The sequence below is a fragment of the Pleurodeles waltl genome, chromosome 7 (genome assembly GCF_031143425.1).
Source record: "Pleurodeles waltl isolate 20211129_DDA chromosome 7, aPleWal1.hap1.20221129, whole genome shotgun sequence".
Taxonomy (NCBI): Eukaryota; Metazoa; Chordata; class Amphibia; order Caudata; family Salamandridae; genus Pleurodeles; species Pleurodeles waltl.
The window spans coordinates 287,144,325-287,168,000 of record NC_090446.1 but is presented as its reverse complement, the minus strand read 5'-3'; the positions used below and the strand labels follow the sequence as shown (position 1 = coordinate 287,168,000).

Below are 23,676 nucleotides of genomic sequence, written 5' to 3'. Positions count from 1 at the left end.
ATCGCAACACTACCAGTTTGCGGTCCTTCCGTTTGGTCTTACTTCAGCACCTCGAGTCTTCACGAAGGTGATGTCGGTGGTTGCGGCAGAGCTCAGAAGGAAGGGGATAGCAGTATTCCCTTACTTGGACGATTGGTTGATCAAAGCCAAGTCCCCGGAGCTCGTGTTGCGTCATCTGCAGTCAACAACCCAGTTGTTGTTCGACCTAGGCTTTTCGGTGAACGAGCCCAAATCTCACCTGGAGCCCTCTCAGCGCCTCCTGTTCATAGGGGCAGTACTGGATACAACATTGGGTCGGGCCTTTCCTCCGCCTCAGCGGATTCAAGATATTCAGGATTTGGTTCCAATGTTTCGAAATGGAGCGGTAGTTCCAGTCCTCAAGGTCCTTCGTCTGCTCGGTCTTTTTGCCTCCTGCATTCTGATGGTCACGCATGCTCGCTGGCACATGAGGGCTCTTCAGTGGTGCCTCCGAAGGCAGTGGTCTCAACACAGAGGGGATCTAGAGGGTACTGTCAAGATCTCCAGAGATGCTGCTGTGGATTTGAAGTGGTGGATTGCAAGCAACAATCTTTCACAAGGAAAGCCGTTCCAGCAGTCGCCACCAGTGGCCACAGTCATAACGGATGCTTCCACTCTAGGGTGGGGAGCTCATCTGGGGGATCTGGAGATCAAAGGTCTTTGGTCTCCAGAGGAACAGATTTTTCACATCAATCTGTTAGAGTTACGGGCTGTACGTCTGGCTCTCAAGGCCTTCCTCCCTTCCCTTCGTGGTCAGTCGGTACAGGTCCTAACGGACAATACTACCACGATGTGGTACATAAACAAGCAGGGAGGAGTGGGGTCGTACCTTCTCTGCAGAGAAGCTCTTCGACTATGGTCCTGGGCAAAGGACCATCGGATTTGCTTGATAGCAAACCATCTGGCCGGAGTCTTGAACGTGCGTGCGGACAGTCTCAGTCGCCACTTCTCGGCAGACCACGAGTGGCGTCTCCATCCAGATCAAGTCCGTTTAATCTTCCAGAAGTGGGGGTTTCCTCGGGTAGATCTGTTCGCCACTCGAGAGAACGCGCATTGTCCGTTGTTCTGCAGCCTTCAGTATCCGATGCAGGAAGCGTTGGGGGACGCGTTTCAAATGACCTGGTGCGGCCAGTTGCTTTACGCGTTTCCTCCCATACCCTTGATTCCTCGAGTATTGAGGAAGATTCGCCAAGACCGGGCTCTAGTAATCTTAATAGCTCCGGATTGGCCAAGGAGGGTGTGGTACTCCGACCTTCTCCAACTCTCAACGTGCCCGCCGCTCCGTCTCCCTTTCAGGGCAGACCTCCTCTCACAGTCGCAGGGGCAGGTTCTACACCCCAACCTCCAGAGTCTGCACCTACATGCCTGGAGATTGAACGGGGCAACCTGAGTTCCTTCTCTCTCCCGCCTGAGGTAGTGGATGTTATATTAGCGGCCAGGCGACACTCCACTAAATCTATCTACGCTAATAGGTGGTCTAAATTTGTTGCGTGGTGTGGAGAGAGGCAGATTGATCCTTTACATGCTCATCTATCGGACGTTTTGTCTTTTGCTCTATCTCTGGCGCAGAAAGGTTGTGCAGTGGCTACCATTAAAGGTTATTTATCGGCCTTGTCAGCCTTCATATGTCTTCCAGACCAACCATCTTTATTTAAATCCCCTATTGTTATCAGATTCTTGAAAGGTCTTCTAAATCAATATCCTCCAAAGCCATTCGTTATGCCGCAATGGGATTTGTCCTTAGTCCTGACTTTCCTTATGGGGTCCCCTTTTGAACCTATGCATTCTTGCCCCTTGAGGTATTTGGTTTTAAAAACAGTCTTCCTGATAGCTATAACATCAGCAAGGAGAGTGAGTGAGTTGCAGGCCTTATCAGTAAAACCCCCTTATACAACTTTTTATGGGGATAAGGTGGTGTTGAGGACCAAGGCTGCTTTCCTCCCGAAGGTTGTTTCACCCTTCCATTTGGCTCAGGCAATTACTTTGTCCACGTTCTATCCTCCGCCTCATCCTTCCAAAGAGGAAGAAAGACTGCACCGTCTGGACCCAAAGAGAGCGTTGAGCTTCTTTATCGATAGAACAAAGGATTTCAGGCTGGAGGATCAGCTGTTTATTGGATACGTGGGCAAGAGGAGAGGAAAGGCAGTCCACAAGAGAACACTATCCAGGTGGGTTGTTCTTTGCATTAAAATATGTTACTCTTTGGCAAAGAAGGATCCTCCTGAGGGCATTAGAGCTCATTCCACCAGAGCTAAGTCGGCCACTTCGGCCTTAGCCAGAGGTGTTCCTGTGGTCGACATCTGCAAGGCCGCAACTTGGTCGTCCCTTCACACTTTTGCAAAACATTACTGTTTAGATTCTGAGGTTAGAAGGGACGGCCATTTTGCACGGTCAGTGCTGCAGGATTTCTTGGTTTGACCATTTAGGCACCCACCGCCGGGCGTGGTACTGCTTTGGGACTCTATTCATGAGGTGAGGAATCCACAGGTAGTTGTATCCATCAGAAGAACGAGTTACTTACCTTCGGTAACGACTTTTCTGGTGGATACATTAGCTACCTGTGGATTCCTCACAGTCCCACCCGCCTCCCCGTTGCCTTTATGGTCTTGCCAAGTAATCCTTGAGTGCGCTCCTCTTGGTCTTTGAGGGTGCAATAGATGTATATATATAATATATTTATATATATATAGGTATATGTGTATATATCTTTATGTATATACTTGGTGTGTGTATATATTTTAAAAGAGAGAGTTTTATATATATATATATATATATATGTACATAAAAAGATTTACAGTTATTCATACAATGTGGTGTATTTTTACAATATAATGGATGTTGCTTTGTTTTTTCATTGCATTGCCTGGTTGTTCTCATGCACGTAAAAAATGATTGGTACTGACGTCCGCACGTCGTCGAGGACCTCTTATTGCCTGTATGACGTCAGACGGCGTCGCGTGCGAGACAGTGACGTCCTCGTCGACGTGCAGAGACTAGTAAGAAGATTTCCGTCGAATGCTGGCGCCATGGGAGTATTCATGAGGTGAGGAATCCACAGGTAGCTAATGTATCCACCAGAAAAGTCGTTACTGAAGGTAAGTAACTCGTTCATCTGGGGCGTATCCCCTGAAACATTTTGCCAAGATGGTAAGGTGCAAGGTAAGCCTGATGTACATAGTTAAATTGTGTATAATTCAAACGTCCATTGCGGAAGACTCATTTGACTTGCATGAAGGCCATATCCCATTGTGAAGAAATGAGCTCCATGATTTGGGAGTCTTACCATTGTACTTTACTCAGGTGGTGGACCGTCTTTCCCATGAAAGAGTGTTGTGTAAAGGGTCAATACAGCTCTGCAACTCAAGCCATGAGTAAGAATACATTGTAATCCTAAGTGTATATGCGGTTCGGATGTTCCCAGGGCTAAATTCCTGCAAGCCTCGCTCTGATGGCAGAGTAGGTGAAAAAGAGGCCCACCCGAATGTAAGTTGCTCCTGTAGGTCATGGAAGGAGAGCAGGGTGCCCTCTTGATATAAGTTGAAGTCACCTAGGTAAATTACCCTGGCCTCCCTCCAGGGAGTGGAATCGTGTGCCCAGTAAGCCACTCATGGCTGGCAAGTCCCACATAGGTAGTTCAGGTGCATACAGAAGCAGTGTCCTCTTGCGCTAATGTATCAAGCCCATGTGAGCTTTGCCGTGTGCATCAGCAGTCCTGGCCTACAATCCCACGCATATAGAGAGAAAATCCATTCCAGGAGGTTGAAATTCCCCAGGTCCGCAAGTTCCTTTGCCCCGTTCCAGCAGCTGATAACCAGCGCAAGGGCCACTGAAGCTGTGCCACAGCGAATTACAATTCTAAATTAGGAATTCCTATACCGCCTTCTAAACACGGCTGTTGCAGGATCAGCAAGGAGGTTCTCTTGTGCGTCAGGCCTCACACTGCAGCCGACTTCAGGCCACGTAGGGAGTGAAAGAAGGATTTAGGCTGAAGCACTGGTAGGGCAGCAAAAAGATACAATAATCAATGAAGGACCAGCCTCTTGACTATTGACACCCTTCCCATGGGTGATGGAGGCAGTTGCATCCAGTATTCCATAGAGTGGAATACAGAAGTCAGTACTTGTTCGTGGTTGCCTCCCAGTAAGTCCTTGGGTGTATGATAAAACCCCCCAAGTAGCGGAAGGTGTCAAAGGCCCAGGGCAGGCATCCCCATCCAACAGGTCGCGGTGTTCTTGTACTAACTTCTGCAAGGGAAATATGCAGGATTTGCCCCAGTTTATCTTAAGGCCCGCAACCTCTCTAAAACACGTAAATAGTTCATATAAATGTGGTAATGTAGTGACGTATTTCCATAGAAATATAAGGACGTCATCAGCATATATTGAGACTACATGCCAAACGGGACCCACTTTAATGCCCCATTCCAGACCCCGGGAGCGTAGTGCAATCGCCATTGTCTCCACAGCCAAAGCAAACAGGACCGGTGACAAGGACCAGCCTTGCTGTGCCCGGTCCAATAGGAAAGGAGGGCGAGATGCAGTGACCAGTACGGACTCGCGCCCTTGGGGCTGTGTACAGGAGATTGACCCATCTCAGAAAACTAGGTCCTATTGCAAAGGTTTGCAGAACTTGTAACTAATAGGCCAACCCAAGAGTGTGGAACGCCTTCTCAAAGTCCAATTAGACTGCCACTGGGAGAGTGGTCTCCGCGGATATGGCATCTCTAATATGGCAAAGGCGTTTAATGTTAAAGTGTGTAGCCCTACCCGGGGCAAAGCCACTTTGGTCCATATGGACAAGGATGCTTAATATTGGGAGAAGCCTATTAGTAAGGATTTTGCTTAAGATTTTGTAGTCCATGTTAAGCATTGATAAAGGCCTATAAGAGACTACTGCCAAGTTTCAGCAGCACAAAGATCAAGGCCTCTCGAAGGGACTCAGGAAGCATGCCACGCTGATGGGCTTCACCATAGACCTCAATGAGACAGGGAGCTAAGTAGGCCCTGAATGTTGCTTAAAATTTGACAGGGAATCTGTCCGTGCCGGCGTTTTGCCCCACAACCATCTGCTAAATTGCTAATATAATTTCCTCTAAATTAATGGGTTGTTCCAGCTCTTTTTGCTGTAATGGAGACATGATAGGAAGCAACCCTACCTGGAGTCAATCAGACATTGAAATAGAGGCAGGTTCCTCAGGGGTGAAGTACAACTCTTCATAATATTTGGTAAATACTTCATTTATGTCTGCCTGGGTGTTCTGGACAACTCCTGTGTGGTCTTGAATGGCTCCTATCAGTGTCCTAGGTGTCTCCATTTTCAGTAGCCAGGCTAATTTGCGCCAGGAATTGTCCCCATCCACGTGTTGGCGGGCAACATATGATCTGTAATCTAGATCTTCCAATCTTTTAAGCTCCTCCCAGTATTGGTGGTACAGGATCCCCAATCTCGGACATACCATTGGGAGTGTGATCTCCTCCCGCTCCACTCCCCCCGATGTCCCTGTTCCCGTGTTCTCATGCATGTATGCCTCATATATACACATTTTCCATAACAATGTTAATCTGTGTCTCTCATATTAATTAACGTTGGGTGGCTGCATTTACACATAGTAAGTGACACACATATAATGACACTATAATCATTGTATTTCCTCATGCTAACTGTATTCATTAGTTGTCATCTTTTCTTTCCATTGATAACATGACATGGGCCCAGCCCTCAGTCACTTGCGTTGTTTCTTTAATAGATGCATTGCAAGTTTCAAGTTTTTCTCCTCTCTGCAGGTGCCTTATTGAGTAGTGCTCATTAGTAACAATATAGCCATTGTTTATGTTTACTATAGAGAACTGTGTAATAAAAGTTTGGCTGGGGGTATGTAGCAAGTAGGGATGCGAAAGGGCCTCCTGACCCAGGCGTATCAAACTGTTGCTAATTTATAGGCTGCGCAGTTGTACATTCTTTTTTTGGCTCGGGGAACCTGGGAAGTCTACCTGCTTCCAGAGAACCTCTCCACATTGGACTGTCCTGAAGGAGTCTGTCGGAGAGACTTCCAGAACCTTCTACTGTGTATTAATTGTGTGTTTCTTAGAGAAGTTTAGCAGACCTTGTTCTGACTTCGCTGAGAGAAGACCTTTTTCAACTTTCCAGATTCCATGTGGCGAGGGTGTTGAGCTTCATGCTTCAATGCCTGTTTCATCCCCTAGAACAGTGGTTCCCAACCTTTTGACATTAATGGAACCCAGGGACCCCCACTGAATCATCATTGGAATCCGGGGGCCCCCGTCTGAGTCAATACTGGAAGCTGGGGACCTAATTTGTCAATATTTGTTAATATTTTTTAATTTTCTAAGCAGTAGCGGAACACCCTGAGAAGGCTTCGCAGACCTCGAGGGGTCACCGGACCATAGGTTGGGAACCACTGCCCTAGAAGTTTAATTTGGTTCTTTTGATGCTGACATCATCTTCTTTTAACTTCTTGCCACTTTCAAAGTTTTTATTTAGATTAGGCAAGTTCCTTTATGGAACCTATCTACTTCATTTCCTGCAATTTGAATCTTGTTATATTTGTTTCTCTTCTTAATAAAATATGAATGCAGATTTCATAATTATATGGATATGCACTGCTTTTGGATACATTGAATTTACTAAAAATGGTTGTTTGTAACCTGACAAAAGTTTGCTAATAAACCTTCAGGGTGGTTTAGACCCCATCCTCTCTGTTGTTACTGTGAAGCCAAATTGGTTTCACTGTTATTGAAATATGCTGCTGATGCTAGTTTCTTTTGTATGCTTTCAATTGACAACCAGAGTTTCATACAACCAGTGGAGGACAGTGTACGATGACCACATGCAGATACTTAGGTACAGGAAAATCTGCACTATCAAACTGTAGCAGAATGAGCATGGTTCATCATTGAGGTGTAGGGAGCTACAAAAGTCCAGAAAGATCTAGAACGTGCCCCATATCAGACCTTGTCCCAAAAATGAATTGCCTATTTTGGAGTAACCTTGGTGTTTCACCTATTCTGACGGTGGTGCATTACTAGAGTGAGTATGGACTGGGTTGCAGATTGCAGAATGTGTATGTGAAGCTTGCAGTGTTTGTGTTTAAATTGTATGTTTGTTCTGCAGTATCTCAGCATCTACCACAGTTGTTCTTGACCTTTTGACTACTTTGGACACCTGTGTAATGATTACTGGAACCCAGGACCCCATAACGAATCATTATTAGAATCTGGGGATCCCCAGTGCATCATTACTAAAAGCTGTGGACCCTATCCTAAGCATTTTTAATTATTTGAACAGCAACACAATCTACAAAACTACAGAAACATTCATTCATCAAACAGATGCACAAATGTAAAATATTTTATTTAGTTCATCAACAAATATAAGAACATCTAAACTTTAATTTTAGTGAGAAAGTTGGAGCTTTTCTAAATCAGAGGCCACTTTTATTGCCTTACTATATTCTGTTTGATGAACTTTCGCTGTTCCCACTTATCAATAGAGGATACAAACTTTCTTTTTTTAGCTTTCTATTTCAGTTACAGAATGTTTTAAATGTTCAGTTATACATGTTGCTACTTTATTTATATATACTTTAATAATCTGTTACTATTATTTATTTTTCTAAGTAGTCGCGGTTCTCCCTAGTAGCCTCCGCGGACCACCAGGGTTCCCCAGACCACAGGTTAAGAAACACAGGTCTATTAGACATCTGGGAAGGCTGCATACGGGGCAAAAAACGAATGTGCTTCTTTATAAAATTGCTTGCTCCAGTACATGCCTGTGTGCTTAGTGTTTCGCATTTGAAGTTGTAATCAGACTCATTAACAGACTTGTTAGTAGACTTGCAGTAGTCTGAGGTCCAGCAATAGATAAGGTATATTGTGATTTAACTTGTCTACAAGGGTTTGTAATGCCTGTCCGTGAGGTGTCATTGGCTGCACAATTGAAATAAGGAACCGTAACTTCTTGTTGTAAGAGTACTAATAGTGACTGTTGTTAGTAGATCCTGTTGCGCAGAGGAGAAGTTGCACTAGTCAGGGTAAATTGGAACTGGCCCAGATTTCACTTGTATGTGTGTGATAGCATGGGAAAGCATTATTCCGTGTTTAAAGTTTGGAGTGAGTATGTAAAAACTTGAAATTTGTTTAGTGAAGTAGGCAAGACTTGTTTGTTATTTGTGCTTGCTTTCGGGGCTTTATAAAAGTTTTGCTTTCACAAAAGAAATTGTAAAGGAGGATGAGCCTCTACAAGGTGCTTTAACCAATATAATCAGGTGATGGGCTGGTATTACTAGGTTGGAGTGAGTGCCATGCTGGTGTAACTAAGGTGCTGTGCTGAAGAGCTCGCACAGGAGGTGCTGCACTGGGATTAGGTGTTAATAATAATAATAATACACATTGTACTGTGATTTTGAATCACCAATTGTTTAAATTGTAAATTATTCATCCTGATTGTCGAAAACACTGCAATAATGAAATATTTTAGAACATTGAGACATTTATGAAATATGAGATTCCTGGTCCAAGAAGGCAAGAAATCTCCTCCAGAATGAACAACACATCATTAAATGCCACCCATGTCGGGCTCCATACATTCTGCCTAAACAGTGGAACGAGATCGCTGAGAAAGAAGTGGCTTTACAATTTTCCTCAATATGATATCTTTTAATTTTAATATATTTGAAAAGTTGAATCAAATGTTTAATGACATGAAGCCTCCACCTTCGTTGATTCCATCTTACCTCAGAGAGGAGGACCTACTTTGACAGCCCCAGTTGTGACTGTCCCAACTGAAACAACACTTATTGTGACAATTCCTATTGCTACTGCTGCAGGTGTGCTGATTCCAGTCGTGACTTTCCTTGTTACAACAACTCAGACTGTGACTGTGCCAGTACTGACCACTCCGATTGCCACAGCATCGATACCTGTGGTCTCAGATGCAATTACAGGAGGAGCTGTTACTGCTACTGTTCCTATGACTCAAAACTCAAAGGTAGTAATCTGTTTATGGGAGTTGTAGCTTCCAAACCAACTTTAGTGTTCATAAGACTGGCGTTCGTGATGCCACTGGGTTTTTTGATCAAGGAACACGGCCCTGAGGTGGGGGAGTATCTCCAGAAAGCAGAGAAACAGAAGAGGTGGATGGCAGTTCCTTAGCTGGAATGACTTTAAGACCTCTAGAAACTCCTAGAGTAATTGTGGATTTGAAATTTAGATTAGTCTCACCTACATAGCGATTAGGAAAATGAGCTTCAATATTTGAACAAGTAAATCACACATGTGAAGGCACATGAGAGGTTTGCACGTTTCGCACGTGAGCCTGTTAATGATATGTTCAAAAGTCCTGCATTAAAAAGGAGCTTTAGGGTTCATATTGACGAATAAATGATCACTATTATGAGGACAAATTGGCTGAAGGTACATATTGGAGAACTGGTTGTAAGTATACAGAAATGGATCAATTTAGACAAGACAGCTAACAGGTGGATCAGAAAGGAGCAGAGGAGAAAACAAGAGTAGAATACTGGGGGAACAAGAAAGTCACTTCCCCAGAAAATACTTAAACAACTGAATTCCCTTTAAAAGAAATACGTGGAAGGGTATATGCGCCCTGGAGTTGAGGTGATCTTGCTCTATTCGCAAAGCAAATTTTAGGTTTTAGGATGGGAGGGGCAATTTGGGTGGCAAAGGTATTTTTGGGTGTTAGGGTGGGTAAGGGTATTTGAGTGGCAACGTTATTTTTAGGGTTTAGGGTGGGTGAGGATATTTGGGTGGCAAGGGAATTTTTTGGTTTTAGGATGGGAAATGGTATTTGGGCGGCAAGGGTATTTTTAGGAATTAGGGTGTGTGTAACGGTATTTGGAGGGCAAGGGTACTTTTGGGTTTACGGTGAGTAGGGGTATGTGAGTGGCAAGAGCAGCTTTAGGTTTTAGGGTGGGTAAGAGTGTTTGTGTGGCAAGTTATTTTGAGGTTTTAGGGTGTGTAGGGTTTTTTGGGTGGCATGGATATTTTTAGGTTTTAGGGTAGATCGGGTATTTGGGTCACAAGGGTATATTTAGAATTTATGGTGGTTAGGGGTATTTGGATGGCCAGTCCCCCACTTATGCAGGCAATCCGGGAGGGGTCACGCAGACCCACTGTCTGGGCCAATTATGGCCCGGGGCCCCCATCCCGGGGGCCCATCCAGATAGCAAAGTGGGAGGGAGGCATGCAGCCCACCTCTCTGGGCCAATTTGGCCCTGAAGACCTCATCTCCATGGGCCAGGCCAATTACTAAAAAGGAAGGGGGTGGGTGGTCCCTGTTTCCGGTCCGACTTTGGCCTTGGGGATCTCATCCCCTGGGGCCTGGCCACTTAATAGTGGGTTCCCTGGCCCCACCCAGGGTCGTCTGTTGGGGACAGGGGGAGAAACCCAGATGCCCCTGCGGTCCCTGCTGGCTCCCCCTTCTAGCAGGATCCGGCATTGATCCTGCATGCAGGGAGCAGTAAGAAATGCTGGTTCCTGCATGTGGGAACAATATTTTAATCAGTTTTCGTGTCCTATTCAAGGTGAGCCGGGAAACAGATGAAAAGTCCGCTCCCAGCAGCCGAAAGCCGTTTTCCTCCTTCTGCCTGCTGAGAGTGGATGTATTGTTTCCTCTCGCTTGGCTAGAGCTGTCAAAGCTCCCACCAAGTGAGAGAAAACAGCTGTGACCTGAGGGTGGGCACCTCAGGACATAGGGAGCAGCCCTGGGGGGTGGCGGTCCCCATGGCTACTAACGGCTCCCTCTCTTTCTGTTTCAGGGGATGGGGGCTGGGGTCCCTGGGGCTGATTGCAGCCCAAGGGGGGAGTGCAGTGCCCCCTCCCATTCTTTACTTTCAGCCAGGCCCCGGGAGGGTGTCAGTGCCTGGGGCAGCCATCACTCTGGGGAGGGGAAGCCACATTTACCCCTCCTCCCCAATATAATTTATAAATATTCTCACCCAGGACTGGGCCCACCTCAGGGGTTCGAGGGGCGGGGGTAAATAAACACGTTTGGGAGATCGCACTTCTTTATATAAGTATTTCCTGGATTTGTGGATCCTCCACGAATTCACAGCGAATTTCTTTCAAATAAAAACATCTTTTGGCCCCGGCGGGGTCCACCAGGCCAAAGGAGTCAGGGTTTTAGAGCCCTGCCCCCTTACGTTTTTATTTTAACTTTTTTCTTGGGACTCAACTGAGTCCGTGTCCCAAGATAGCTCCCAACACTTCCTAGTTGAAGTGTTGGCAGCCAGTCAAATCTTAGCTTGAGGCCTGTTGTTAGACTTTTCATCCTTGGCGTGGTCTCCCTTAACTTTTTGCCTCTGTTCCCCAGGTTGTTGATGTGTGCTGGACTCTGATTTTCTTGTTTTTGTTACTCTGGGCACTTTACCACTGCTAACCAGTGCTAAAGTGCAAGTGCTCCTGTTTAAGATGTGTACGTAATTGGTTCTCCATGATTGGCATATTTGTTTTACTGTTAAGTCCCTAGTAAAGTGCACTAGAGGTGCCCAGGGCCTGTAAATCAAATGCTACTAGTGGGCCTGCAGCACTGGTTGTGCCACCCACATAAGTAGCTCTGTAATCATGTCTCAGACCTGCCACTGCAGTGTCTGTGTGTGTATTTTTACACTGTAAATTCGACTTGGCAAGTGTACCCACTTGCCAGGCCTAAACCTTCCCTTTTCTTACATGTAAGGCACCCCTAAGGTAGGCCCTAGGTAGCCCCAAGGGCAGGGTGCAGTGTATGGATAAGGTAGGACATATAGTAATGTGGTTTATATGTCCTGACAGTGAAATACTGCTAAATTCGTTTTTCACTGTTGCAAGGACTGTCTCTCTCATAGGATAATATGGGGGCTACCTTTAAATATGATTAAAGTGTAGATTCCCCTAGAGAGTAGATGGACATGTGGAGTTTGGGGTCCCTGAACTCACAATTTAAAAATACATCTTTTAGTAAAGTTGATTTTAAGATTGTGCGTTTGAAAATGCCACTTTTAGAAAGTGAGCATTTTCTTGCTTAAACCATTCTGTGACTCTGCCTTGTTTGTGGATTCCCTGTCTGGGTCAGTTTGACAGTTGGGTTGTTTTTCACCTCACACCAGACAGTGACACAAAGGGAGCTGGGGTGTAACCTGCATTTCCTGATTAGCCATCTCTGCTAGGAGGGAGGGGTGGAGTGGTCACTCTCATCTGAAAGGACTGTGCCTGCCTCTAACAATGCCGACTCCAACCCCCTGGTGTGTGTCTGAGGCCTTGCCTGGGCAAGGCAGGATTTCACAAGTAGGTGTGAGTCCCCTTTGAAGAAAGGTGACTTCAAAGACTAAAATGGGTATAAGAAGGGCACCCAAATCTACAGACTTTAGAAACACTTCTGGAACCAAGAGGAACCTCTGCCTGGAGAAGAGCTGAATAGCTGAGGAAGAAAAGCTGCCCTGCCTGTGACTGTACTTTGTGGAGCTATCCTGCAGTTGCTGCTTCTGCCAGAGTAAGAGGGCAAAGACTGGACTTTGTGTGGCTTCCATCTTGAGAAGAAATCTCCAAGGGCTTGATCTAGAGCTTGCCTCCTGTTGTTTGAAGTCTCAGGGACAGCAAAGACTTCTCTCTGCCAGCACCTGGAGTCTCTGGAGAGACTCCTACTCTGCCCTGTGGTGCCCATCCAGTTCCTGGGACCCTGAAAGGAGAAGCTGGCAGCCTAAGGACAAGAAAATCTACGCACAGAGCGCCGTGCGGGGAAAAGATCGACGCAAATCCGATCTGCGGCTGAAAAACGACGCGCCGCCAGCTCCGCAGCTGAGAAACGACGCTCGCAGGAAACGCGACCGAAGAATCGACGCACGGAGCAGGAGAAACGACGCGCAGCATCGCTGACAGAGGCTGGGAGATCGCAACCTGCGCAGCGGGATCTTCAACTCATCGTGCGGCTGGATTTTTGACTCGAGTACCGCCGTGCGGAGTTATTTTCGACGCACACCCGCCCGTGCAGGGTTATTTTTGACGCACACCAGGTACATTTTCACTCTAGCAGCGCTAGTGTGTTTTTAAAACTACTTAAAGACTCTTTTTGATTTATAATTAATAACTTGACTTGTGTATGGTAGATTTTTGTTGTTTTGGTCTTGTTTTGTTTAGATAAATATTTCCTATTTTTCTAAACCTGTGTTGTGTCATTTTGTAGTGTTTTCATTAAGTTACTGTGTGTGTTGGTACAAATACTTTACGCCTAGCACTCTGAGGTTAAGCCTACTGCTCTGCCAAGCTACCAAGGGGTAAGCAGGGGTTAGCTGAGGGTGATTCTCTTTTACCCTGACTAGAGTGAGGGTCCTTGCTTGAACAGGGGGTAACCTGACTGTCAACCAAAGACCCCATTTCTAACATTGGTGATCAGCGGTTGGGATTTGGACTTGTATTTGTACTTGACATACAGTGATTAAGTGTACACTACTGTTTTGAGTTCAGACCACTACGTGACCACATACTACTAGTCTTGTGATTTTAGTTTTTCTCTATTTGGACTGTTTTTGCTCTGCATTCAGTTTCCTTTTTCGCTGATCCGGTGATTGACTTTTCTGGAACTTCATTTGAGAACTTGCTTTTCTGCATTTGGAACTTTGCACTCTTTTAACCTTCTATCATGTCTCTACTTGGAGATGCACCAGTTGAAGCTGTTTTTGACCTGAAGCAATTGGATAGTTATAACAAGGCTCAGCTAAAGCAGTTTTGTAAAAATTTTGGTTGTCCCATTAAGAGCTCTTCCAAGAAGGATGAGCTGAAAAAGGCGCTGAGGGCCTGGGTGACAACCAGAAGCACTGGAGGGCACACTGAGGATGAGGAGGAGGATGAGGATGAGGAGGGAGAGCAATCAGTACATAATGGTATAGTGGGGGGGCCTGTTATTTCCAGGGAAAGAGTCTCTAGGGCAAGCAGCAGTGTGTCCTCCAAGGGTCTGACACCTGAAGAGTTACAGGACAGACAGGCAGAAAGGGAGTACCAATTGGAGCAGAGAAGGCTAGCCCTTGAGGAGAAGAAGATAACAATGGCTCATGAGCTTAGCTTGAAAGAGATAGATCATAGAAGCCAGTCCAGTAGAGATGGTGGCAGCAATCCTACAGTGCAGCCTGAGAGAAGGGTACACATCCCAAAAGACCTTGTTAGGGATTATAAGAGGGAGGATGATATCTACTTGTGGTTCAAGGGTTATGAGTCAGCTCTCCACATGAACCTGGTCCCTGAAGCTCATTGGGGGGCAGCCCTGTGGAAGCATTTTGAGGCAGAGGGGAGGGACACACTGACAGCCTTAGGGGATGTTCAGGATCTCACCTACCCTGTCATGAAGGAGGCCTTACTTACCAGGTATGGTCTCACCCCTGAGCAGTACAAGGAGAAGTTTAGATCCTACAAGAGAAAGGAATCCCAAACATGGTTGGAATGTGTTGATTCTTTTTGCAGGTCACTGGATGGTTAGGTGAAGGGCAGTAAGGTAAACACGTATGAGGGGCTTTACAATTTAATTGCTTGGGAGCACTTGTACAGTTTATGTTTTCCAGAGCTGCGCCAGCACCTCATTGACAGCAAGCTGACTGACCCCAGGAAGCTTGCGCAGGAAGCGGACCGCTGGGAGAGCACCAGGGTCCAAAAGAGGTATGGGGGAGACCACGCCAAGGGTGGGCAGGGTCCCTCTCAGAAGAAAGGTGGGGGGTAAGGGTAAACAGGGGGAGTTCTCTAAAGGGCCCCAAACTGATTCCCAGGGTAAGGATTCCCAACCCCCCAGTGAAAAGAAGCCATGGTTGTCCAAAGGGAAGCCAGTGTCAGGTGGTCCCCCACGTAAGTGCTATGCATGTGACCAGGTGGGTCATGTGAGGGGGGACCCCAAATGCCCCAGAAGTACACCGGCACCCACTGGTGCACCGTCCCAGGGTTTGGCCAGTGTAGCGCTTGGGGAGGAGTTGGTTTCAGGTGGGTGGGAACCAGCAGAAATGACCCTTGTCTCACTAGGGGACAGTGAGATGGTCCAGAGAAACCTAGTGCCTGATAACACTAAGAAGTACAGGCAATGGGTGACCATCAATGGACAGAGGGTAGAGGCTCTGAGAGACACAGGAGCCAGTGTGACTACAGTGAGGAGTCACCTGGTGTCTGAAGAGCAGATTGATCCCCCGGGTACTTCACCAAGTAGTTGCGGTAGACAACTCTGAGCGCCTCTGCAGAGTGGCGCAGGTTCCCTTTGAATGGGGGGGGGTCTCAGGTTCCTGGAAAGTAGCTGTGAGTCCAACCATGCCTGTTGATTGTTTGCTAGGTAACGACCTGGAGGATTCCCCTTGGAAGGAGGTGGAACACAGGTCTCACTTGGAGATGTTGGGTCTGCCTGGGTGGGTATGCGTATCCACCCGGTCTATGGCAGCCAATCAGGGTAGTCAAGAGCCCCTGGAGCCTGAAACAGTGGCCCAGGGGACCGCCAAGAAGAGGAAGGGCCGGGGGCGCGGGAAACCGGCCCCAGAAGTTCCCACGGTCCGAGAGGAGGCAGAGCCAGAGGGTGATGCCCCGGAGCCTACAGGGGAACAAGTGGCTGAACTGGGGGAGGTCCCTGAGCTGTCACAGTGGCAGCAGGAAGGGGGACCCACCAGGGAAGCATTCTGCACAGCGCAGAAGGAGTGCCCTACTCTTGAGGGGCTGCGGCAGCAGGCTGCAGCCCAGGCGGCTGGCGAGGCGCCAGGTACTCACCTGATTTACTGGGAGGATGGCCTCCTGTATAGTGAGCCTAAGGTTCCTGAGCCTGGGTCAGCTCGTATGCTGGTGGTACCCCAGTGCTTCAGGGCCTTCCTACTGGGTTTGGCTCATGATGTGCCTTTGGCAGGACATCTAGGGCAGGACAAGACCTATAAGAGGCTTGTCTCCCACTTTTACTGGCCCTTGATGCACAAGCAGTCAGCTGCTTATTGTAGGTCTTGTCAGACTTGTCAGGCAAGTGGCAAGAGTGGGGGGAAATGCAAAGCTCCCCTCCAACCTTTACCTGTAGTCAGTACTCCCTTTGAAAGGGTAGGAATTGACATTGTGGGGCCTCTGGATCCCAAGACAGCCATGGGCAACAGGTTCATCCTGGTCTTGGTGGACCATGCCACGCGGTACCCAGAAGCCATTCCTCTAAGGACGGTCACTGCCCCCGTGGTGGGACGTGCCTTGATGGGGGTTTTTACCCGCATGGGGTTCCCCAAGGAGGTGGTATCTGATAGAGGTACAAACTTCATATCCACTTATATGAAGTCTCTGTGGAAGGTGTGTGGGGTAACCTACAAGTTCACCACCCTTTACCACGCCCAAAGTAATGGTCTGGTTGAGAGATTCAACCGCACCTTGAAAGGCATGATTCAGGGCCTGTCAGAGCCCTTGAGGCGTAAGTGGGACGTCCTCTTGCCATGTCTTCTGTTCGCTTACAGGGAGGTGCCTCAAAAGGGACTTGGCTTTAGCCCCTTTGAGCTCATCTATGGCCACCCTGTGAGGGGACCGCTCAGTCTGGTGAAGGAGGCTTTGGAGAAAGCTCCTAGTGAACCACCCCAGGATGTATTTAGCTACATGCTGGCACTAAGAAACCAGACTGCCCGCTTCAGGAGTCTCGCTCAGGAGAACCTGGAAGCAAGCCAGGAGGATATGAAACGGTGGTACGACCAGAATGCCACTCTGGTTGAGTTTCAGCCTGGACAAAAAGTGTGGGTCATGGCACCAGTGGAGCCTAGGGCTCTCCAAGATAAGTGGACTGGGCCTTTTGAGGTGGTGGAAAGAAAGAGCGAGGTCACCTATCTGGTAGACTTGCAATCCCCCAGAAACCCTTTGAGGGTCCTACATGTCAACCGCCTCAAACCACACTTTGAGCGAACTGAGCTATCCATGCTCCTAGCGACAGATGACGGGGTGGAGGAAGAGAGTGAGCCTCTTCCTGACCTCCTGTCTGCAGGAGAGAAAGATGGGTCTGTGGAGGGAGTGATCCTCTCCCCCTCCCTGACTGAGGAACAGCAGAGGGACTGTCGCCACGTGCTGGGACAGTTCGCCTCGCTGTTTTCCCTGATCCCAGGAGTCACACACCTGTGCACACATGATGTGGACACTGGGGACAGTACACCTGTTAAACATAAGGTTTACAGGGTGACTGACAGGGTCAGGGCTTGCATTAAGGAGGAAGTCTCCAAAATGTTAACCCTAGGGGTTATTGAGCACTCCAGCAGTCCTTGGGCCAGCCCAGTGGTCTTGGTCCCAAAGGCTGCTGCTCCTTGTGCCACTCCAGTACTTCAAATCAAATCAAATCATTAGCATTTGTAAAGCGCGCTACTCACCCGTGCGGGTCTCAAGGCGCTAGGGGGGAAAGGGGGGGTTATCGCTGCTCGAACAGCCAAGTCTTTAGGAGTCTCCGGAAAGCGGAGTGGTCCTGGGTGGTCCTGAGGCTGGTGGGGAGGGAGTTCCAGGTCTTGGCCGCCAGGAAGGAGAAAGATCTCCCACCCGCCGTGGAGCGGCGGGTGCGAGGGACGGCAGCAAGTGCGAGGCCAGCGGAGCGGAGGGGGCGGGTGGGGACGTAGAAGCTGAGGCGTCTGTTGAGGTATTCCGGTCCCTTGTTGTGGAGGGCTTTGTGTGCGTGGGTGAGAAGACGGAAGGTGATCCTTTTGCTGACTGGGAGCCAATGCAGGTGTCTCAGGTGTGCGGAGATGTGGCTGTTGCGGGGTACGTCGAGGATGAGGCGGGCCGAGGCGTTTTGGATGCGTTGCAGGCGGTTTTGGAGTTTGGCGGTGGTCCCGGCGTAGAGGGTGTTGCCGTAGTCCAGGCGACTCGTGACAAGGGCGTGGGTCACGGTTTTTCTGGTGTCGGCGGGGATCCAGCGGAAGATCTTGCGGAGCATGCGGAGAGTGAGGAAGCAGGCGGAGGACACGGCGTTGACTTGCTTGGTCATGGTGAGAAGAGGGTCCAAGATGAAGCCGAGGTTGCGGGCGTGGTCTGCGGGGGTCGGTGCGGTGCCGAGGGCCGTGGGCCACCAGGAGTCGTCCCAGGCGGACGGGGTGTTGCCGAGGATGAGGACTTCCGTTTTTTCAGAGTTCAGCTTTAGGCGGCTGAGCCTCATCCAATCTGCGACGTCCTTCATACCCTCTTGTAGGTTGGTCTTGGCGCTGGCGGGGTCCTTGGTGAGGGAGAGTACAAGTTGGGTGTCGTCGGCGTAGGAGGTGATGATGATGTCGTGCTTGCGTACGATGTCGGCGAGGGGGCTCATGTAGACATTGAAGAGTGTCGGGCTGAGCGATGAGCCTTGAGGTACGCCGCAGATGATCTTGGTGGGTTCTGAGCGAAACGGAGGGAGGTAAACTCTTTGGGAGCGGTTAGCGAGGAAGGAGGCGATCCAGTCCAGGGCCTGGCCTTGGATCCCGGTGGAGCGTAGGCGGGTGATTAGGGTGCGGTGACAGACGGTGTCAAAGGCAGCCGAGAGGTCGAGGAGAATGAGGGCGACTGTTTCACCGTTGTCCATCAGGGTTCTGATGTCGTCTGTGACTGAGATGAGGGCGGTTTCCGTGCTGTGGTTGGTTCGGAATCCGGTTTGTGAAGGGTCGAGCAGGTTGTTGTCTTCCAGGAAGGTGGTCAGCTGTTTGTTGACGGTCTTTTCTATTACCTTGGCTGGGAAAGGTAGAAGAGAGATGGGGCGGAAGTTTTTCAGGTCGCTTGGGTCAGCCGTAGGTTTCTTTAGTAGGGCGTTGACTTCAGCGTGCTTCCAGCATTCGGGGAAGGTAGCAGAAGAAAAAGAAGAGTTGATGACGGTACTTAGGTTCTGTGTGGACTACCGGGGTCTCAATGCGGTCAGCAAGACTGACGCACACCCCATCCCCCAAGCTGATGAGCTCATTGATCGGTTAGGAGCTGCCAAGTACCTCAGTACGTTTGATTTAACATCTGGGTACTGGCAGATTGCCTTAACTGAGGGGGCAAAGGAGAGGTCAGCATTCTCTACCCCAGATGGGCACTTCCACTTCAATGTGATGCCCTTTGGGATGAAGAACGCCCCTGCCACCTTTCAGAGGTTGGTCAACCAGGTGTTGGCAGGACTGGATGAGTTCAGTGCCGCCTACCTGGATGACATTGCTGTGTTTAGTTCCACATGGGAGGAACACCTGCAACACTTCTGGAGAGTGTTAGAGGCCCTGCAGAAGGCAGGCCTCACTATTAAGGTGAGCAAGTGCCAAATAGGGCAGGGTTCTGTGGTGTACTTAGGACACCAGGTGGGGAGTGGCCAGGTGGAACCCCTACAGCCTAAGATTGATATGATTCTGGCTTGGGAGCCTCCCAAGACCCAGACTGGAGTGAGAGCCTTTTTAGGTCTCACATGATATTACCGGAGGTTTGTTAAGGGATATGGTACCATTGTTACCCCCTTAACTGAGTTGACTTCCAAGAAGCAACCCAAGAAAGTGATCTGGACAGAGGCTTGCCAGAACGCTTTTGATGCCCTGAAGGCTGCCATGTGCACAGCACCTGTGCTGCAGGCACCTGACTACTCCAAGGAGTTTGTTGTGCAAACAGACGCCTCAGAGCATGGTATTGGAGCAGTACTCTCACAGCTTAATGAAGAGGGCCTAGATCAACCCGTAGCCTTCATTAGCAGGAGGTTACTACCCAGGGAACGTAGGTGGAGTGCCATAGAACGCGAAGCGTTTGCTGTGGTCTGGGCACTGAAGATGCTAAGACCCTACTTGTTTGGGACTCACTTCTGAGTTCAGACCGACCACAGGCCCCTCAGATGGTTAATGCAGATGAGGGGTGAGAATCCAAAACTGTTGAGGTGGTCCATTTCCCTACAGGGGATGGACTTTACGGTGGAACATCGTCCTGGTACAGAGCACGCCAATGCTGATGGTCTGTCCAGGTTCTTCCGCCTTAGTGATGAGAACTCCCATGAGGTTGGGTAGTTGCTCCCCACTTTTAGCTGGGGGGGACACGTGTTAGACTTTTCATCCTTGGCGTGGTCTCCCTTAACTTTTTGCCTCTGTTCCCCAGGTTGTTGATGTGTGCTGGACTCTGATTTTCTTGTTTTTGTTACTCTGGGCACTTTACCACTGCTAACCAGTGCTAAAGTGCAAGTGCTCCTGTTTAAGATGTGTACGTAATTGGTTCTCCATGATTGGCATATTTGTTTTACTGTTAAGTCCCTAGTAAAGTGCACTAGAGGTGCCTAGGGCCTGTAAATCAAATGCTACTAGTGGGCCTGCAGCACTGGTTGTGCCACCCACATAAGTAGCTCTGTAATCATGTCTCAGACCTGCCACTGCAGTGTCTGTGTGTGTATTTTTACACTGTAAATTCGACTTGGCAAGTGTACCCACTTGCCAGGCCTAAACCTTCCCTTTTCTTACATGTAAGGCACCCCTAAGGTAGGCCCTAGGTGGCCCCAAGGGCAGGGTGCAGTGTATGGATAAGGTAGGACATATAGTAATGTGGTTTATATGTCCTGACAGTGAAATACTGCTAAATTCGTTTTTCACTGTTGCAAGGACTGTCTCTCTCATAGGATAATATGGGGGCTACATTTAAATATGATTAAAGTGTAGATTCCCCTAGAGAGTAGATGGACATGTGGAGTTTGGGGTCCCTGAACTCACAATTTAAAAATACATCTTTTAGTAAAGTTGATTTTAAGATTGTGCGTTTGAAAATGCCACTTTTAGAAAGTGAGCATTTTCTTGCTTAAACCATTCTGTGACTCTGCCTTGTTTGTGGATTCCCTGTCTGGGTCAGTTTGACAGTTGGGTTGTTTTTCACCTCACACCAGACAGTGACACAAAGGGAGCTGGGGTGTAACCTGCATTTCCTGATTAGCCATCTCTGCTAGGAGGGAGGGGTGGAGTGGTCACTCTCATCTGAAAGGACTGTGCCTGCCTCTAACAATGCCGACTCCAACCCCCTGGTGTGTGTCTGAGGCCTTGCCTGGGCAAGGCAGGATTTCACAAGTAGGTGTGAGTCCCCTTTGAAGAAAGGTGACTTCAAAGACTAAAATGGGTATAAGAAGGGCACCCAAATCTACAGACTTTAGAAACACTTCTGGAACCAAGAGGAACCTCTGCCTGGAGAAGAGCTGAATAGCTGAGGAAGAAAAGCTGCCCTGCCTGTGACTGTGCTTTGTGGAGCTATCCTGCAGTTGCTGCTTCTGCCAGAGTAAGAGGGCAAAGACTGGACTTTGTGTGGCTTCCATCTTGAGAAGAAATCTCCAAGGGCTTGATCTAGAGCTTGCCTCCTGTTGTTTGAAGTCTCAGGGACAGCAAAGACTTCTCTCTGCCAGCACCTGGAGTCTCTGGAGAGACTCCTACTCTGCCCTGTGGTGCCCATCCAGTTCCTGGGACCCTGAAAGGAGAAGCTGGCAGCCTAAGGACAAGAAAATCCACGCACAGAGCGCCGTGCGGGGAAAAGATCGACGCGAATCCGATCTGCGGCTGAAAAACGACGCGCCGCCAGCTCCGCAGCTGAGAAACGACTCTCGCAGGAAACGCGACCGAAGAATCGACGCACGGAGCAGGAGAAACGACGCGCAGCATCGCTGACGGAGGCTGGGAGATCGCAACCTGCGCGGCGGGATCTTCAACTCATCGTGCGGCTGGATTTTTGACTCGAGTACCGCCGTGCGGAGTTATTTTCAACGCACACCCGCCCGTGCGGGGTTATTTTTGACGCACACCAGGTACATTTTCACTCTAGCAGCGCTAGTGTGTTTTTAAAACTACTTAAAGACTCTTTTTGATTTTTAATTAATAACTTGACTTGTGTATGGTGGATTTTTGTCGTTTTGGTCTTGTTTTGTTTAGATAAATATTTCCTATTTTTCTAAACCTGTGTTGTGTCATTTTGTAGTGTTTTCATTAAGTTACTGTGTGTGTTGGTACAAATACTTTACGCCTAGCACTCTGAGGTTAAGCCTACTGCTCTGCCAAGCTACCAAGGGGGTAAGCAGGGGTTAGCTGAGGGTGATTCTCTTTTACCCTGACTAGAGTGAGGGTCCTTGCTTGAACAGGGGGTAACCTGACTGTCAACCAAAGACCCCATTTCTAACACCTGTTGAATCCCTGGAGGATCTACATCCCTGGATATACAAACTTCTTTTTCCTTTAATACCTCCAAAATTTACACCAAATCACAAAAAGAGATCTTTCTGGACCAAGATCTAAGTTTCTGCCAAATTTGGTGTAATTCTGTTCAGCGGTTGGGGCTGTAGTCATGTCTAAAATCCCTACGGGGAATTGCATAGGGAAAAAGAATTTAGGAACCCTCTTCTTTTCTCAGCCTCTGCTTGACAGATCATCCGGGAACATTCCAGAGAGCAGCTGAAGTGACCAGGGCATTAGTTTTGAAAATTGTGTAAAGATTTGTGAAACCATGCCAAAGTTATTAGCAAAACAAAAAACGCATTTCCTTTGGAAATTAGGTTCTAACTATAACTACCTATAAGTGACCTAATATATGGCTTTTACTTACCTGAAAAATTCTTATATTTTTCTTGTAAAGGCATGCATGGTAAAGGCATATGTGTGGTAAACTTTTATCTGGTATAGGCATGTGTGGGACCTGCATATGCATTGTAATGGACTGTTTGTAAAGGCATGTGTAGTAATGGCATGTGTGGTTCTGTCATACAATCAATGTAAGGTGTTGGGTTAATGGCAAAATGCTGAGCCCCCCCCCCAAGAGTGCCGGCTAAAATCAACGCACCCTCTCGTGAGGTGATGCGATAGTGTGAATGGGTGATTACTTTCTTGAAGGGAAAGGTCTCACAGAAAGAGATTGGCTGAAAGTAAATGGAATGACTCAGGAAGCTAAAGAGTCAGTGCAGATTCCCTTTGCAGAGGATGTTGAAATTCATGCTTGAATACCTGTTCCATCTTCTAGAACCTAAATTTGTTTTTTATGATGCTAATACCTTCCTCTTGCCACTTTTGAGGTTTTAATTTGATTAGCGGAATTACTTTATGGCATTTATTTAATTTTTATTCTGTGCTTTGTACCTTGTTATGTTTTGCATATGCGTCAATACAATATACACATTCAGATTCCAAAAATGTATGGATATGCACTGCTTTTGGATACATTGAAATTACTAATGGTTGTTGTTGGTAGCCTGATTGCATTTGGCTAATAAACCTTCATCGTTTAGACACCATCCTGTGTGTCATCATTGTGGAGCCAAATTGGTTTTACTGTTATTATAATTATATATTGCCAGTGCTACCTCCTTTTTAAACGTTTTGAATTGACAACCACAGTCCATGCGACCACTGAAGGACCCTGTACGATGACTACCTGAGAATATTTAGATACAGGAAAACCCACCCTCTCACATCATTATAATTTATCGAACTGTGAAAGCCTCTAGTTTGTGAGAATGTTGACTGTTCCTTGTGTTTATAGTTATTGCTGCCTTTTAGCTTAATTGTCTTTTTAAGATGTTATGTTCATTCACATTAGTAATGAAATGAGTCACACCAAAGCAGCAGTGATCTGCACACAAGTTGTTTAGCAGACAAGCAGCAGCAAAATAAACGCGAAATTGGATCTGGCAGTTGATGTAGGAGAAGAGAATTGAGTGAAAGTTGTACATACCCCCCCCCTCTTGCCCTGCTCCGACACTGCAGAA

At 47.8% G+C, this 23,676-nt stretch overlaps 1 protein-coding gene across 3 annotated transcripts in view; it reads left to right on the top strand.

Moving 5' to 3' along the window:
* LOC138304022 (protein-glutamine gamma-glutamyltransferase 6-like) overlaps nt 1-23,676 on the top strand; it is a 418,261-nt gene that overhangs the window by 181,823 nt on the left and 212,762 nt on the right. The gene's annotated exons all lie outside the window — the stretch shown is intronic.